Source organism: Triticum dicoccoides, chromosome 3A (genome assembly GCF_002162155.2).
Source record: "Triticum dicoccoides isolate Atlit2015 ecotype Zavitan chromosome 3A, WEW_v2.0, whole genome shotgun sequence".
NCBI lineage: Eukaryota > Viridiplantae > Streptophyta > Magnoliopsida > Poales > Poaceae > Triticum > Triticum dicoccoides.
The window spans coordinates 104,078,432-104,098,056 of NC_041384.1; positions in this window are offsets into that span (position 1 = coordinate 104,078,432).

Genomic DNA, 19,625 nt, shown 5'->3' on the forward strand with positions numbered 1-19,625 from the left:
GGGGGGGAGAGGGGCTAGGGTTTCTGGCGAGTGGGGGAGGCCTATGTAGGCCAGGGGCGTGGGCCGGCCTGGCTGGGCCATGGCCCAGTTGGGCCAAGGGGGTCCAGGGGAGTCCTTGTCTCCTTTTTATTCTATTTTGTCTTTTCTTTTATTTCTTTTCTTTTCTGATTTAACTTTATGTTTTAAATACCTTAGTTTTATAAAATACCTTAGTTGTACCTAATTTAGTATTAACAAATATAGGCCACTACCCAACCTGGTTTTGACTCAAAATAAGTTAACTTAATATTCTTATAATTTAAAGAGCAATTAAAATGTTATTTAGCCACTGTTTTTATTATTTTAGCGTCTTTAATTATTTTATAAAAATGTGGGTTCTCCACCATTATTACTAAGGATTTATTGGTCACATTTAGCACATTTTAGTTTTTATGTTCGAAAACTTTTATCGTTTGACTTTAATTCAAATTTGAATTCGAATCGGTTTCGAACTAACACGAGGTTAGCAATAGTAACCGAGGTGACGTGGCATCGTTAACGCGGGATTACTGTAGTCTAATTATCCGGGCGTCACAGAGGCGGAGGTGGAGTCTGAGTAGGAGTCCGATTCTGGCGTCGCAAGTCTGGCTAAAGCATACGTTGCCAAGTCCATCTTCAACACTGAAGACAATGACCTCATCACCGACACCGATGCAAATGACAAGGACTACTCCGCTCCTACCTACTGCTTCATGGCACGCGGTGCCAAGGTAAACACACGCACTACTCACTATCAAACATCCAGTCACGATGACTCTGATTGTGGTTCAAAACCCAGCTACAAAACACTTGCTAAAATTGCAACTGAACAACAGAAAGCCATGGAACATATTCAAAAACTATTAGACAAAAGCGATGATCTGTTAGGCGCTGAAATGACTCGATCTGAGTCCTTAATTGAAGACATAAAAAATCTTCATGTTAAGTATGAGGAACTTGAAAGTCATCATGAAACGATCTGAACAACTCATGAAAAGCTTTCCTATGATTACATTCAAAGGAAGCAAGAACTTGAGAAATTGAGAGCGGCTCATGAAGATCTTCAAAAGGAAAATGAGTCACTTCACGCCAAACAGATCAGTTCTGCTCAGGAAGGATTTGAAACACCATGTCTTAAATGCATTGAGCGTGATAATGCTACTACTGTTGCTGAATGTTCTACTGCTACTACTGTTGCAATATCTTCAACTATTGATGTGGGAACTAACCCCTCCGCCGAGGATTCCACTGCTATTGCTGATGAGAATGCTAGGTTGAAGACATTGCTTGAAACAGGGATGTACAAAAGTCTTAAAGGGCATCAGACACTGTGTGATGTCCTCAAAAAGCAGATCTTGAACCGAAACCCGAGGAAAGAGGGTGTTGGGTTCGTAAGGAAAATGAATGCTGATGGCTCTTACTGGAAACCTGAGCAGTACCCCAAAACCACATGGGTTGCTGCAAAGGAATCTTCAGCAGATCTATCTAATCTATCTGGCTTCTCTTGTGCAAATCCCATTGTCATTGATGAATCCTTTGATGCAAACTATAAACTGTTTAAGAATCAGAATGGTGAAGTGTTTTCTAGGTACATTGGTACTAACTGCAGGAATGGACCGCCTATGAAGAAGATCTGGGTTCCGAAAAAGTGTTTGGAGAATCTTCCTGTGAATGTCATCATGACACCACACGTGAAGAACACAAACCTCAGACCACATGCTTCACACGGTCCAAAGGCTTCATACAGACAGAGGACTCACCTGAGTCGCACTAACGCAAATGTTTTGCAAGGAAACCATACTCAGGCCTATGAATATGAGCGCGGTTCATCAAACCGCCATGTTCGTAAGACCAAGAACTATTCTGCTTATTCTTATGAGTACTATTGTCCGCCTGCAAGACTTTTTGCTAGGGCTCCAAAGCCAAAGTTCTCAGATGGTGCACTTAGACTTATTGCTTCTAAGCCACCCTTGAAGATGTGGGTGGCTAAGAAAGCTTAACTCTCTTTTGCAGGGAAAGGTCTCCAGCAGAAAACCAAAATCGTCTGACGCTATTGCTGGGGACCTTAAACATCTTGTAGGGCGCAAGATCAAATGCCCAAATGGTCTTACTATGTACTTCGTTCCTGAATCGCTTGCTACTCTCCCTATCAGTCCTAATCTGGATCTAAGTTTTCATAACCCACTGGTTCGTCAAATGTTTTTGCTTCACAATTCTCTTCGTGAAGCCTATCCCCCTAACTGCACTGTAGGGTACGACACCAGCATCTTCAGAATGGATTATTGATAGTGGGTGTACCAACCACATGACTGGCAAAAGAAGCCTTCTTATGGACTCAACCTTACGTCCATCCGACAAGAGTCACATCACATTTGCTGACACTGGTAAAAGTAAGGTATTGGGTCTAGGTAGAGTTGCAATCTCAAAGGATCAACACATGGATAAAGTCATGTTTGTTGAATCCCTTGGCTTCAACTTAATGTTTGTCTCAATGCTTTGCGATTTGAACATGATCGTAATATTTGGAAAATATAGCTGCCTTGTACTAATGGAATCTGACAAGTCTCTAGTGTTTGAAGGGTATCGGAAAGATGATTTGTACGTGGTAGATTTTTCGGCAGGACCACAACTTGCCGTATGTCTTCTAGCAAAGGCTTCAGAATGCTGGCTTTGGCATCGGAGGCTAGGGCATGCTGGCATGAGGAACCTCCACACCCTTGCAAAGAAGAAGCATGTCATAGGCATCGAGGGCGTCAAGTTTAAGAAAGATCACTTATGCGGTGCCTGTGAAGCAGGGAAGATGACGAGGGCCAAACATCCCTCGAAGACAATCATGACAACCACTCGACCCTTCGAACTGCTCCACATGGATCTTTTCGGTCCCACTCATTACTCAACTCTTACTACTACTGCTTGCCTCTATGGCTTTGTTATTGTTGATGATTATTCTAGATATACTTGGGTGCACATAATCCTCTACAAGACTGAAGTGCAGGATGTCTTCAGACGCTTCGCCAATCGAGCAATGAACAACTATAGCGCCAAGATAAAGCACATCAGAAGTGACAATGGCACTGAATTCAAGAACATTGGCCTTGATACATATCTTGATACCTTGGGCATCACACATGAATTCTCAGCCCCATACACGCCACAGCAGAATGGCGTCCTCGAACGGAAGAACAGAACACTCATTGAGATGGCCCGAACGATGCTTGATGAATACAAGACTCCAAGAAAATTCTGGCCTGAAGCCATTGATACTGCATGCCATACAATCAATCGTGTTTATCTTCACAAGCTTCTGAACAAGACATCTTATGAGCTCCTTACTGGCAAGAAGCCAAATGTCAGTTACTTCAGAGTATTTGGTGCCAGGTGCTGGATCAAGGATCCAGATCACACTTCAAAATTTGCACCAAAAGCACATGAGGGTTTTATGCTTGGATATGGAAAGGATTCGCACTCCTACAGAGTCTTCAATCTCTTTCTTTATAAAGTGGTTGAAACAGTGGATGTGCGATTTGATGAGACTAACGGTTCACAAAGAGAGCACCTGCCAAATGTGCTAGATGAAGTTCCATCCAGCGAATCAATCAAGCTAATGGGAACTGGAGAAATCATACCCTCTCAAGCTCAACCTGAAGAGGAACTTATCATCTCCGCACCTGATCAACCTGAAGACAATGCTCAGCCTGAAGACAATCCCACTAACAATGACAATGATCAGCAAGAGCAAAATCTTCGCCCTGTACATCCTCGTGTTGCCAATGAAGTGCAGATTGAGAGAATAATTGATAGCATCAATGCACCTGGTCCGCTTACTTGTTCAAGGGCGACTCAGCTGGCAAATTTCTATGGGCACTTCGCATTCGTCTCAATAACAGAACCCAAGAAAGTTGAAGAAGCCTTCATGGAACCTGAATGGATTCAAGCTATGCAAGAAGAGCTTCAACAGTTTGAGCTGAATAATGTATGGGAACTGGTTAAGCGTCCTGATCCACGGAAGCACAATATAATAGGCACCAAATGGATATACCGCAATAAGCAAGATGAGCATGGTCAAGTTGTCAGAAACAAAGCTCGTCTCGTTGCTCAAGGATATACTCAAGTGAAAGGCATTGACTTTGATGAAACATTTGCTCCTATGGCTAGACTTGAAGCCATACGCATACTGCTGGCCTATGCAAATCATCATAACATACTTCTATATCAAATAGATGTGAAGAGTGCTTTTCTCAATGGCAAGATTGAAGAAGAAGTGTGTGTTGCACAACCGCCTGGCTTCGAAGATCCAAAACATCCTGACGTGGTATACAAGCTCAACAAGGCACTGTATGGCCTCAAACAAGCCCCTCAGGCCTGGTATGACACACTCAAATACTTCCTGAAGAGCAAAGGCTTCATACCTGGTTCCCTAGACCCCACTCTCTTCACGAAGACATATGATGGTGAACTGTTTGTGTGCCAAATATATGTGGATGACATTATCTTCGGCTGCACCAATCAGAAGTACAGTGAAGAGTTTGGATGTATGATGCAAGAGCAATATCAGATGTCCATGATGGGATAGCTGAAGTTCTTCATCGGTCTTCAAATACAACAACAACGCAACGGCATCTTCATATCTCAAGAGAAGTATCTCAAAGATTGCCTGAAGAAGTTTGGTATGCAAGACTGCAAAGGCTTCACGACACTAATGCCAGCCAAACATCATCTGGGTCCCGACGACAATGGTAAAGAGTTCAATCAAAAGGTATACTCCTCCATGATTGGTTCTTTACTTTATCTATGTGCATCTAGGCCAGATATTATGCTTAGTATTTGCATGTGTGCTCGATTTCAAGTGGCACCAAAGGAGTCGCATCACTTAGCTGTGAAGCGAATTCTTCAATATTTGGCTCACACCCCAACTCTAGGATTATGGTATCCAAAGGGCTCAGAGTTTGATCTGGTTGGGTTCTCGGATGCTGATTATGCTGGTGACAAAGTGGATCGCAAGTCTACATCAGGCACATGTCACTTTCTGGGATGATCACTTGTATGTTGGTCTTCAAAGAAGCAGAACTGTGTATCTCTCTCCACTGCTGAATCTGAATACATTGCTACTGGATCTTGCTGCGCTCAGCTTCTGTGGATGAAGCAAACACTCAAGGACTATGGCATTCATCTGAAGCAAGTGCCACTCTACTGCGACAACGAAAGCGCCATCAAGATTGCCAACAACCCAGTTCAGCACTCGAAGACAAAGCACATTGAAATTCGTCATCACTTTCTCAGAGATCATGTTGTGAAGGAAGACATAGATATCATACACGTCAACACTGAAGAGCAATTGGCAGATATCTTCACCAAGCCCTTGGATGAGAAGAGATTTTGCAAGTTACGGTGTGAGCTAAATATCTTGGAATCCTCAAATGTCCTGTGATCAGGCACACATCCTAACACTTATGCATATTGATGACTTAGATGTGCAACACACGAAGTAAAGTATATCTTCAATCAATAAAGACATACATTCTAAGTGTGAATACATTAATGTGGAATTTGACTTCAGAGCGCCACGATAATTGTGTGCCGTGTCTGGGTCTAATACTTCCTATACGGTGGGTAACGCCACCACCAAATGTTCTGTTTGAAGTGTTTCACTCATGGCGTTACATTTGCTATGTCTTCACATTTGGTTTGGCTTCACTCTCAACATATCTTCATGATTATCTTCACTATGTTGATTATATAGATATATATATACTAGTGTTCTGTCCTCTACATCATTCACTTATAGCTATGTATTCTTGTTGAATCTTTTGAACTAAGCGAATGTGATCGGACCCTAACCTCTCTATGCTTTCTATCTCAAATTCTATCTCTCCAAATCATATGCATTCTATTGAAACTGTCGAATGTCTTCTCTGCGTCCTTGTCAGCAGAAGATACAGAGACAACCATTAAGTCCGTTTTCAATGCTCATTCCTCCACCTGAAACCCGGAGAAGTGGGAACGACCACCCGACAATCCAGGCGTGCGTGGGACGTGGAACAAACCCCAATATGCTGCATGATGGCCACGTGTTCCTCAGATGCGAATCACTAGGGGCACCTGTGTAATAACGCAGTGCCGCCCCTATACCTATAAATACACACCTCGCAACAGTCATTATCTCTTCTTCCACTCTCGCACGAACCCTAGCGCCACCGCTAGCCCTCGACGACGCCGACGACGAAGCGCTTCGCTGCCGCAACCTCTCCGACGCCGTCTTCACGCCAACCGCGGACATCACCTTCTCCGCCGTCGTCGTAGGTGTCCTCCGTCGCCAAGTTAGGGCATGGACGATCGAACTACTCGGCCTCCTGTTCCACTCCGTCTAGCAGTTCTTTGTGTGGTAAATAAAACCTCCTTTTTACGGCCTCTTTGATCCTATAGCTTTATCACTTTCTACCACAAGCAGTTTCTATTCACACAAGTTGGATCTCTTTCATACTGCATCTCATAACATGCCTAGTATATTCACTTATGCTTCACAAAGTAGTTAGATTCCTCACTTGTACTGATCTGTGGATTCGTACAAATATGGAACCAACTCCTTATCTATGAGTGAATGTCTTCGCACGATGAGGTCAATGTCTTCTAAACTGATTTATCTTCAAAATCTTCTGAGAATGCATATGACCTCTTCCCCTTCCCTCGCACCTTAATGCTGTCACAGGTACATGTCCATGGGAGAATCCCTTGGTTCTCATAGTCTGCATTCATTTGCAGAATTCTTACAACATCACATAAATTCTCCCGAAGCCAGTTCCTGTTTGTCCAACAAGCGAAAACCTGTGAAGCCTCTGAATGTATTGAAGCCTTTCAGTTTAAAGTTCATGGCTTCAGAGAAATCAGAAAGGAAGGGTGGCAGAAAGCATCGTGGAGAAACATCAAGAGATCTGCCCGAAGACCTCTCAGAGCTGTACAAGACAGATCCTGAAGAGGATTGCAATCAGCGCAAGACACGAATCCAATGGATTCGACGCTATTGGGCAGAACAGTGGTTCAAGTACAGATTTGTGACCAAGGAATATGCTGAAAAGAATGCCATCAAGCGACCATGGGGAGACATCCTCTACAAAAATCTTCAACTCAGGACCAGAGATGAAGCCATTGAACAAGGCTTCTATCCCTGCATGGTCCGTGGACCACAGCCTGCGGATGCTGACCCATCGTCCCTGCTATGGTGCCGTGACGACATTTTGTTCAAGCGCAACTTCCAGTTTGCCCAGAACTCAGCAAAGTAGAACAAGAAGACATTGGGACTAGACTTCAACCCCGGTCCTTCTGCTCCAAGGGCTGACAACACACGTGATGCAAAACCCAATGTCATCAGTCCTTTCTACAACCTTGAAGGTCTCATCACCCATATCTTGGTTCAAGGGACAGCCGTGGATGAGCCTGCAGATGACGCTGAATCAGATGAAGCGCCTGCAGCACCGAAGGCAAAGAAGCAGCCTAAAGCTTCAAAGTCTGCCTCTGCTCTAAAAATCTCACGGGCGAAGCCACTAGCAACTGCACCTCCTGAAGACAGTGTGCAGTCTGAAGATTTGTCACGCATCTCCAAGCCCCAGAAGGTCAAGATGCCTCTGCCACACACCGGCCAAGAGCTAACAGCTGCTGCCATTCTACACAATGATGCCATTGATCTGTCAAGTGATGAAGATCTTGCAGATGACGCTCTTGAGCAACTCATCAAGAGAAAAGAAGAAGCAGAAATCTTCAATGACCTGCCTCTCTTTGATGTAACCATCATTCACAACTTCATTAATGAGTGGTTTGACACGCCAAACATCAGCTTCGAAGATCTGCAACTACCCATTGTCCTCAGTATCGCCTTCCATGGCACCATTGCTTCAGAGCTAGCTATCGCCCAGCGCATTGTTGAACTGAAGCAGAAGATTGACTTTGAGAAATCTCATTTCAAGAAGCATATGGCCAAGCTCAGCGTGCAAGAGGTGAAGAACTTCAAGATTATGCTGCACGAGCTCAAGGAAGCCTTTCTCAAGAAACGTGCAGAAGCTCAGGGTTCTCATGAGCGCATGAAGGTTCTGGCTGACAGATGTGTGCAAGCCTACAATGAGGCTGAGAAGCGCAAGGCCCTTGGGCATCTTGGCATCGACCCCAGGATGGCTGCAAAGAAGAAGAAGAAGCCCGCTACGGCTGAACCCGACGCACCAAGGCAGGAAGCAGATCCCATTGTCTTCCCAACTAGAATGACTGGCTTGAAGACAAAAAGCCGGTCAACCGCTTCAGAGCTGAAGAATACAAGGACTGCTGAGGCTGAAGCCAAGAAGAGGAAACATCCTCAAGCCTCTCCTATCGCCCCCTCCAAGAAGAAGAGGAAGACCAAGAAAGAACGGGCTGCTCCCACAGAGCCTTTGATTGTTGAACCCATTTCCATGGTTCGTCCTGACGCTGAACGCCAACTGACAATCCATGAGCCTGCTTTCATAGAGGCTCATGAAGCTGAAGACTTTCTAGCAGCTGATCCCATCGCTGCTGAAGACATTGGTCACCATGACCATGTAGAAGATGGTGCAGTCCTTCCTCAACTCGAGCACAGCGAACTCATCAGCATTGGTCGTCCTCTGACGCTAATTGCTCAGGATGCTTCATGGGCTGATCGCCCACAAGAGGAAGAAGACTTTGAGGCCCAGCCAACTCCAACTACACAGGTGTCGCCTGCGTTGCGCACGCTTCGCAAAGGACCAATGCCTCCAGTCTCTGCGTCTGAAGCTGAATCTGCTGAAGACATTCCGGCTGCATCAGCCGATGAAGAAGAAGTCCCACAAGTTGCTACTCCCCTGTCCCACCAAGAAGCGGTTCTCGAGGAGAACGTGATTGTGACCGACCCTCCAGCTCGTCAAGTGGAGGTTGAAAATCTTGAGGCTGCCACCACCAACACCAATGAAGCCACTGACGTTGTCATGGCTGAAGCTAATGTGGAGCCCTCACCAACAAAAGCACCAGAAGCCAGCGAAGCCACTGATCCCACTGCTTCTGTTCCCGCGCCTGCTGCCGGTCCTCAGTTCGACTATCATGTTGAGCACAGGCCTCAGGTACGGAAGTGTAAGTGCATCTAGTGCCACCCCTAGTTGGTTTTGGAGTATTGACGACAAACCTAGTTGAGGGACTAATGTGTTTGTGAGAATTGCAGGATAACACAGGTAGAAGTCCCTCATTGATTCGGTTTTACTACCAGAGATGACCCCTAAAAATGTATGAAGACATTGAAGTCAAAGGTGGTATATGAAGATATTCACATTGAAGACTATGACAAAAGAAGACACGTTATGAAGCCTATGGAGCTCGAAGACTTAGATCTTTCGTAGTTCTTTTTCTTTTGTGTTGAGTCATAGGAACCACCGTACTGTTAAGTGGGGTCCAGGAGAACCAGTCAGAATGACTGAAGTGATGCCTAAACCAAAAATCTATGTCTTCGAGTGAAGACATTGAGAGCGAATCTTGTCCAGAGCCGGACAAGTCAGCTTTGCTTGTAGCCCAAGTAAAGTTGCCATGAGAGTTTGAAATCTGACCGTTGAGACACGTGTCAGTTCCTTAGTGACCCAGGGTCATTTAGGACAAATCAGGTCGGGTTGCCAAGTGGCTATAAATAGCCCACCCCCTACAACCATAAACGATTGGCTGCTCAGATTGAGAGTACGGCTTTTGTCGTTTGAGAGCAACCCACCTCGAAGCCTTTGAGAGAGAGAATTCCTTGCGAGGATAAAGCCCTAACCACCCATAGCCAGATAACATTGGGCATCACTTAAGTCTTCTTGTCTGTGTGATCTGAAGACTTATTACACTTGAGGACTGTGCATCCCCAGACGGTTAGGCGTCGCATTAAGAGCATCCAAGAGACATTGTGGATTGCCAGTGAACGAAGTCTGTGAAGGTTTGGAAGTCTACCTTGAAGACTTACCAGAGTGATTGGGCGAGGACTATGTGACCTTAGCTCAAGGAGAATACGGTGAGGACTTGGTGTCCTGAGCTGCGTGTTCAGGACTGGGTGTCCGGGACTGTGTGTCCTAAGGTTTAAATACCTAGCCACTCCAACCAGACGTACAGTTGTCACAACAACTGGAACTGGTCCAACACATCATTGTCTTCAACGAGTCACTGGTTTCATCTTCACTTCCTTTTACTTACTGATTACTCATTGTGAAGTCATTGCGTGTCTGTTCTATCTTTTGTCTTCACAACGTGAGTGTATGATCTGTTTAGCTTCATAGTATCTTCCTACCTGATCCTATTTACACTACAGCTATTTGTCACTGTGCTTTCACTCTATTGATACTTGACCATGGCTTGCCTAGTGTAGTCTAACTTCCGCTGCATAGTAATAGGCATATCTCTACTGTTTGTCTTCATAACTTCCACGTTTTGAAGACTTTCATAAAAATCGCCTATTCACCCCCCCTCTAGTCGATATAACACACTTTCAATTGGTATCAGAGCTAGGTGCTCCCTTGTTCTTTGTGATTTGGTTTAACCACCTAGAGTTTTAGCTATGTCGACTGCAGGGATAATTAAAGTCTCCACTGCGTGCCCCGTCTTCGATGGAACTGAATATCCCTACTGGAAGAATAAGATGCGTATGCATCTTGAAGCCATTGACGTCAACCTATGGTATGTCGTCGAGAACGGAGTTCCCAAGGCTGGAGAAGGTGTCACTGCTGCTGATGTCAAGAAATTCGTTCAACTGGACTCTACTGCCAAGAACATCATTTGTGGTCATCTGACCAAAGGACAATATGGCCGTGTGAGTGCTTTGAAGACATCCAAGCTGGTTTGGGACTGGCTCTCCAAGGTCAACGAAGGCATCTCAACCCAGAGAGATCAAAGAATCAGTGTCCTTCGCAATCTCTTCAACCGCTTCAAGCGAAATGACAATGAGAATGTCCAGCACACATTTGACAGACTCACTGACATCACAAATGAGCTTCAAGCCCTCGGCGCCACTGAGATTACCAAACACGAAGTCGTCAAGACGCTGCTGAGATCACTTGATAGTTCGTTTGACATCCTGGCCCTGATGATCCATGAACGTCCTGATTTCAAGACACTCGATCCGTCTGACATACTTGAGAGGCTCAATACACATGAGTTTCAGCTTTCGAAGAAAAGAGATATCTACGGTCCAAACTATGGGCGAACTTGTGCCTTGAAGGCAAAAGCTGTTTCCTCATCTGAAGAAGAATCTGACAGCAGTTCTGATGATCCTGAAGACATTGGAAGGGAACTTGCAATGCTAGTGAAGAAGTTCCAAAAATTCACCAAGAAGAAAGGCTTCAGAAAGTCTTCACGATCAAGCTTAAGGAATAATGAAGCTTCTGCCCATGACTACAAGAAGAAAACATGCCAAAAGTGCAAGAAAACTGGACACTTCATCTCTGAGTGTCCACAGTGGGACAATGAGAACAGAAAGAAGAAGAAGAGCAAGGAATATGACTCTGACGACAAGAAGAAGAAGAAATACACAAAGTCTTCTTCCAAGTCTTCCTCAAAGTCTTCATCACACAAGAAGAGCTCATCTGGCAAGGCACGTGCGTTTGTTGGCAAGGAAATGGATTCAGAGGAGGAGTCCGCTTCTGAGGAGGCAGAGGTGGAGTCTGAGGAGGAGTCTGATTCTGGCATTGCAAGTCTGGCTACAGCATACATCGCCAAGTCCATCTTCAACACTGAAGACAATGACTTCATCACTAACACCGATGCAAATGACAAGGACTACTCCACTCCTACCTACTGCTTCATGGCACGCGGAGCCAAGGTAAACAAACACACTACTCACTATCAAACATCTAGTGACGATGACTCTAATTGTGATTCAAAACCCAGTTACAAAACACTCGCTAAAATTGCAACTGAACAACAGAAAGCCATGGAACATATTCAAAAACTGTTAGACAGAAGCGATGATCTGTTGGGTGCTGAAATGACTCGATCTGAATCCTTAATTGAAGACATAAAAAATCTTCACGTTAAGTATCAGGAACTTGAAGATCGTCATGATACTCTCTCAACAACTCATGAAAAGCTTTCCTATAATTATCTTCAAAGGAAGCAAGAACTTGAGAAATTGAGAGCGGCTCATGAAGATCTTCAAAAGGAAACCGAGTCACTTCGCGTCGAACAGATCAGTTCCGCTCAGGAAGGATTTGAACCACCATGTCTTAAATGCATTGAGCGTGATAATGCTACTTCTGTTGCTGAATGTTCCACTGCTACTGCTGTTGCAATATCTTCAACTGTTGATGTGGTAACTAACCCCTCTGCTGAGGATACCACTGCTATTGCTGATGAGAATGCTAGATTAAAGACATTGCTTGAAACAGGGATGTACAAAAGCCTTAAAGGGCATCAGACGCTATGCGATGTCCTGAAAAAGCAGATTCTGAACCGAAACCCTAGGAAAGAGGGTGTAGGGTTCGTAAGGAAAATAAATGCAGATGGCTCTTACTGGAAACCTGAGCAGTACCCCAAAACCAAGTGGGTTGCTGCAAAGGAACCTTCAGCAGATCCATCCAATTTATCTGGCTTCACCTGTGCTAACCCCATTATCATTGATGAATCCTTTGATGCAAACTATGTACTGTTTAAAAATCAGAATGGTGTAGTGTTTGCCAGGTACATTGGTACTAACTGCAGGAATGGACCACCTATGAAGAAGATCTAGTTTCCGAAAAAGTGTCTGGAAAATCCTCCTGTGAATGTCTTCATGACACCTCACATGAAGAAGACAAACCTCAGTCCAAAGGCTTCATGCAGACAGAGGACTCACCTGAGTCACACTAACGCAAATGTTTTGCAGGGAAACCATACTCAGGCATATGAATATGAGAGCGGTTCATCAAACCGTCATGTTCATATGACCAAAAATTATTCTGCCTATTCTTATGAGTACTATTGTCCGCCTGCTAGACTGTTTGCTAGGGCTCCAAAACCAAAATTCTCAGACGCTGCACTTAGACTTATTGCTTCTAAGCCACCCTTGAAGATGTGGGTGGTTAAGAAAGCTTAACTCTCTTTTGCAGGGAAAGGTCTCCAGCAGAAAAACAAAAACTTCTGACGCTATTGCTGGGGACCTTAAAAATCTTGTAGGGCGCAAGATAAAATGCCTGAATGGCATCATTATGTACTTCGTTCTTGAATCGCATGCCACTCTCCCTATTAGTCCTAATCTGGATCTAAGTTTTCATAACCCACTGGTTCGTCAAATGTTTTTGCTTCACAATTCTCTTCGTGAAGCCTATCCCCCTAACTGCACTGTAGGGTACGACACCAGCGTCTTCAAAGTATTCAGAATGGATTATTGACAGTGGGTGTACAAATCACATGACTGGCAAAAGAAGCCTTCTTATGGACTCAACCTTACGTCCATGCGACAAGAGCCACATCACATTTGCTGACACTGGTAAAAGTAAGGTATTGGGTCTAGGTAGAGTTGCAATCTCAAAGGATCAACACATGGATAAAGTCATGCTTGTTGAATCCCTTGGTTTCAACTTAATGTCTGTCTCAATGCTTTGCGATTTGAACATGGTCGTAATATTTGGAAAATTTTGTTGCCTTGTACTAATGGAATCTGACAAGTCTCTAGTGTTTGAAGGGTATCAGAAAGATGATTTGTATGTGGTAGATTTCTCAGCAGGGCCACAACTTGCAGTATGTCTTCTTGCAAAAGCTTCAGAATGCTGGCTTTGGCATCGGAGGCTTGGGCATGCTGGCATGAGGAACCTCCACACCCTTGCGAAGAAAAAACATGTCATAGGCATCGAGGGCGTCAAGTTCAAGAAAGATCACTTATGCGGTGCCTGTGCAGCAGGGAAGATGACGAGGGCAAAACATCCCTCGAAGACAATCATGACCACTACTCGACCCTTCGAACTGCTTCACATGGATCTTTTTGGTCCCATTCACTACTCAACTTTTACTACTACTGCTTGCCTCTATGGCTTTGTCATTGTTGATGATTACTCTAGATATACTTGGGTGCACATAATCCTTTACAAGACTGAAGTGCAGGATGTCTTCAGGCGCTTCGCCAATCGAGCTATGAACAATTACGGCACCAAGATAAAGCACATCAGAAGTGACAATGGCACTGAATTCAAGAACACTGGCCTTGATACATATCTTGATACCTTGGGCATCACACATGAATTCTCAGCTCCGTACACGCCACAGCAGAATGGCGTCGTCGAACGCAAGAACAGAACACTCATTGAGATGGCCAGAACGATGCTAGATGAATACAAGACTCCAAGAAAATTCTGGACTGAAGCCATTGACACTGCATGCCATACAATCAATCATGTTTATCTTCACAAGCTTCTGAACAAGACATCTTATGAGCTCCTTACTGGCAAAAAGCCAAATGTCAGTTACTTCAGAGTATTTGGCGCAAGGTGCTGGATCAAGGACCCACATCACACCTCAAAATTTGCACCAAAAGCACATGAGAGTTTTATGCATGGATATGGAAAGGATTCGCACTACTACAGAGTCTTCAATCTGTTTCATTACAAAGTGGTTGAAACAGTGGATGTGCGGTTCGATGAGACCAATGGATCACAAAGAGAGCAGCTGCCAAGTGTGCTAGATGAAATTCCATGCAGTGAATCAATCAAGCTAATGGGAACTGGAGAGATTATACCTTCTGAAGCTCATTCTGAAGAAGAACTTATCATTTCAACACCTGATCAACATGAAGACATTGCTCAGCCTGAAGACATTCCTTCCAACAATGACAGTGAACAGCAAGAGCAAAGTCTTCGCCCTGTACATCCTCGCATTGCCAATGAAGTGCAGATTGAAAGAATAATTGATAGCATCAATGCACCTGGTCCACTCACTCGTTCAAGGGCAACTCAGCTAGCAAATTTCTGTGAGCACTTCGCATTCGTCTCAGTATCAGAACCCAAGAAAGTTGAGAAGCCTTCATGGAATCTGAATGGATTCAAGCTATGCAAGAAGAGCTTCAACAGTTTGAGCTGAATAATGTATGGGAACTGGTTAAGCGTCCTGATCCACGGAAGCACAACATAATAGGCACCAAATGGATATACCGCAACAAGCAAGATGAGCATGGTCAAGTTGTTAGAAACAAAGCTCGTCTCGTTGCTCAAGGATATACTCAAGTGGAAGGCATTGACTTTGATGAAACATTTGCTCCTATGGCTAGGCTTGAAGCCATACGCATACTGCTGGCCTATGCAAATCATCATAACATACTTCTATATCAAATGGATGTGAAGAGTGCTTTTCTCAATGGCAAGATTGAAGAAGAAGTGTATGTTGCACAACCGCCTGGCTTTGAAAATCCAAAACATCCTAACATGGTATACAAGCTCAACAAGGCACTGTATGGCCTCAAACAAGCCCCTAGGGCCTGGTATGACACACTCAAATACTTCCTGAAGAGCAAATGCTTCATACCTGGTTCCCTAGATCCCACTCTTTTCACGAAGACATATGATGGTGAACTGTTTGTGTGCCAAATATATGTGGATGACATTATCTTCGGCTGCACCAATCAGAAGTACAGTGAAGAGTTTGGATATATGATGCAAGAGCAATATCAGATGTCCATGATGGGGGAGCTGAAGTTCTTCCTTGGTCTTCAAATACGACAACAACGCAATGGCATCTTCATATCTCAAGAGAAGTATCTCAAAGATTGCCTAAAGACGTTTGGTATGCAAGACTGCAAAGGCTTCACAAGACCAATGCCAGCCAAACATCATCTGGGTCCTGACGACAATGGTAAAGAGTTCGATCAAAAGGTATACCGCTCCATGATTTGTTCTTTACTTTATTTATGTGCATCTAGGCCAGATATTATGCTTAGTGTTTGCATGTGTGCTCGAGTTCAAGCGGCACCAAAGGAGTCGCATCACTTAGCTGTGAAGCGAATTCTTCGATATTTGGCTCACACCCCAACTCTAGGATTATGGTATCCAAAGGGCTCAGAGTTTGATTTGGTTGGATTCTCGGATGCTGATTATGCTGGTGACAAAGTTGATCGCAAGTCTACATCAGGCACATGTCACTTTCTGAGACGATCACTTGTATGTTGGTCTTCAAAGAAGCAGAACTGTGTATCTCTGTCCACTGCTGAATCTGAATACATTGCTGCTGGATCTTGCTGCGCTCAGCTTCTGTGGATGAAGCAAACACTCAAGGACTATGGCATTCATCTAAAGCAAGTGCCACTTTACTGCGACAACGAAAGCGCCATCAAGATTGCCAACAACCCAGTTCAGCACTCGAAGACAAAGCACATTGAAATTCGTCATCACTTTCTCAAAGATCATGTTGTGAAGGAAGACATTGATATCATACACGTCAACAGTGAAGAGCAATTGGTAGATATCTTCACCAAGCCCTTGGATGAGAAGAGGTTTTGCAAGTTACGGTGTGAGCTAAATATCCTGGAATCCTCAAATGTCCTGTGATCAGGCACACATCCTAACACTTATGCATATGATGACTTAGATGTGCAACACACAAAGTAAAGTATATCTTCAATCAATGAATACATACATTCTAAGTGTGAATACATTAATGTGGAATTTGACTTCGGAGCGCCACGATAATTGTGCGCCGTGTCTTGGTCTAATACTTCCTATACGGTGGGTAACGCCACCACCAAACGTTCTATTTTGAAGTGTTTCACTCATGGCGTTACCTTGCAATGTCTTCATATTTGGTTTGGCTTCGAACTCAACATATTTTCATGATTATCTTCACTATGTTGATTATGTATATATATATATATATATATATATATATATATATATATATATATATATATATGTTCTGTCCTCTACAGCATTCACTTATAGCTATATCTTCGTGTTGAATCTTTTGAACTAAGTGAATGTGATCGGACCCCAACTTCTCTATGCTTTCTATCTCAAACTCTATCTCTCCAAGTCATATGCATTCTATTGAAACTGTCGAATGTCTTCACTGCGTCCTTGTCAGCAGAAGATAGAGACAACCATAAAGTACGTTTTCAATGCTCATTCCTCCACATAAAATCCGGAGAAGCAGGAACGACCACCCGACAATCCAGGCGTGCGTGGGACGTGGAACAAACCCCAAACTTCCGCAAACTGGCCACGCGTTCCTCAGATGCGAATCGCCAGGGGCACCTGTGTAATAGCACAGTGCCGCCCTTGTGCCTATAAATACACACTCACAACGGTAACTATCTCTTCTTCCACCCTCGCACGAACCCTAGCGCCACCGCTAGCTCTTGACGACACCGGTGACGAAGCGCTTCGCTGCCGCAACCTCTCCGACGCCGTCTTCACGCCGACCGTGGACATCGTCCTCTCCGCCGTCGCCGTAGGTCTCCTCCGTCGCCAAGTTAGGGCACGTATGAGTGAACTGCTCGGCCTCATCTCTCGCTCTGTCTAGCAGTTCGCAGTGTGGTAAATAAAACTGCCTTTTTACAGCATCGTTGATCCTATTGATCTATCACTTTCTACCACAAGCAGTTTCTGCTCACACAAACTAGATCTCTCTCAAACTGCATCTCATAACATGCCTAGAATATTCACTTGTGCTTCAAAAAGTAGTTAGATTCCTCACTTGTACTGATCTGTGGATTCGTACAAATCTGGAACCAACTTCTTATCTATGAGTGAATGTCTTCGCACGATGAGGTCAATGTCTTCTAAACTGATTTATCTTCAAAATCTTCTGAGAATGCATATGACCTCTTCCCCTTCCCTCGCACCTTAATGCTGTCACAAGTACATGCCCGTGGGAGAATCTTTTGGTTCTCATAGTCTGCATTCATTTGCAGAATTCCTACAACATCACATAAATTCTCCTGAAGCCAGTTCCTGTTGGTCCAGCAAAAGAAAGCCTTTGAAGCCTTTGATCGTCTTGAAGCCTTCCAAGTTAAGGTTTATGGCTTCAGAAACTGCAGCAAGGAAGGGGGGAAGACAGCGACGTGGAGGAACATCCAAAGATCTGCCTGATGAACTGACAGAAATGTATAAAACAGATCCTGAAGAGAATTATGGTCAGCGCAAGACCCGAATCCAATGGATTCGACGCTATTGGGCAGAACAATGGTTCAAATACCGCTTCACAACCCAAGAGTATGCTGAGAAAAATGCCATCAAAAGACCGTGGGGAGACATCTTATACAAGAACCTTGTACCCAGGTCCAAAGATGAAGCTATTGCCCAAAGCTTCTATCCATGCATGGTTCGTGGGCCACAGCCTGATGATACACATCCGTCGTCACTACTCTGGTGTCGTGATGACAATCTGTTCAAGCGCAACTTCCAGTTTGCCCAAAACTCAGCGAAGCAGAACAAGAAGAAATTTGGGTTAGACTTCAACCCTGGTCCCTCAGCACCAAGGGCAAATGACACACGAGAAGCAGAACCCAATGTCATCGGTCCGTATGCCAACCTTAAAGGCCTCATCACCTACATCTTGGTTCAAGGGACTGCAGTGAATGAGCCTGCATCTGACACTGAGTCTGATGAAGCACCTGCAGTGACTGCAGTGCCGAAGCTGAAGCAGTTGAAGAAGCCAAAAGCTTCAAAGCCAGCCTCTTCACCCAAAATCTCAAAGGCGAAGCCATTGGCGACTGCACCTCCTGAAGACAGTGTGCAGTCTGAAGACTTATCACGCGTATCAAGGCACCAGAAGGCGAAGATGCCTCTGTCTCACACTGGCAAAGAGCTCACAGCTGCTGCCATCCTGCGCAGTGAAGCCATTGATCTGTCAAGTGATGAAGATCTTGGAGATGACGCTCTTGAGCAACTCATCAAGAGCAAAGAAGAAGCAGAAATCTTCAACAATCTGCCTCTCTTTGATGTCGCCATCATCCACAACTTCATTGACGAGTGGTTTGCCACACCAGACATCAGCTTTGAAGATCTATAGCTGCCCGTTGGCCTAAGCGTCGCCTTCCAAGGTGCTATTGCTTCAGAACTTGCCATTGCCCAGCGCATTGTTGAACTGAAGCAGAAAATTGATCATGAAAAGGCTCAGTTCAAGAAGAATATGGCCAAGCTCAGCGTGCAAGAAGTGAAGAGCTTCAAGATCATGTTGCATGAGCTAAAGGAAAACTTTCTGAAGAAGCGTGTAGAAGCTCAGGGTTCATGTGAGCGGATGAAGTCTTTGGCTGACAGATGTGTGCAAGCCTACAATGAGGCTGAGAAGCGCAAGGCACTTGGGCGTCCTGGCATCGACCCCAAGATGGCCGCAAAGAAAAAGAAGAAGACTGTTCCAGCTGAACCAGAGGCACCAAGGCAGGAAGCAGTTCCGCTTGTCTTCCCAACTGCAACGACTGGCTCGAAGCCAAAGAGCCGGTCAACAGCTTCAGAGCTCAAGAAGACAAGAACTGCTGAGGCTAAAGCCAGGAAGAGGAAGAGCTCTGAAGCCTCTCCTACTGCCCCCAGCAAGAAAAAGAGAAAGACTAAGAAATATCGGGCTGCTCCCACAGAGCCCTTGATAGTTGAACCTATTTCTATGGTTCACCCTGACACAGAACGTCAACTGACGGTTCATGAGCCTGCTTCCACAGAGGCTCCTGA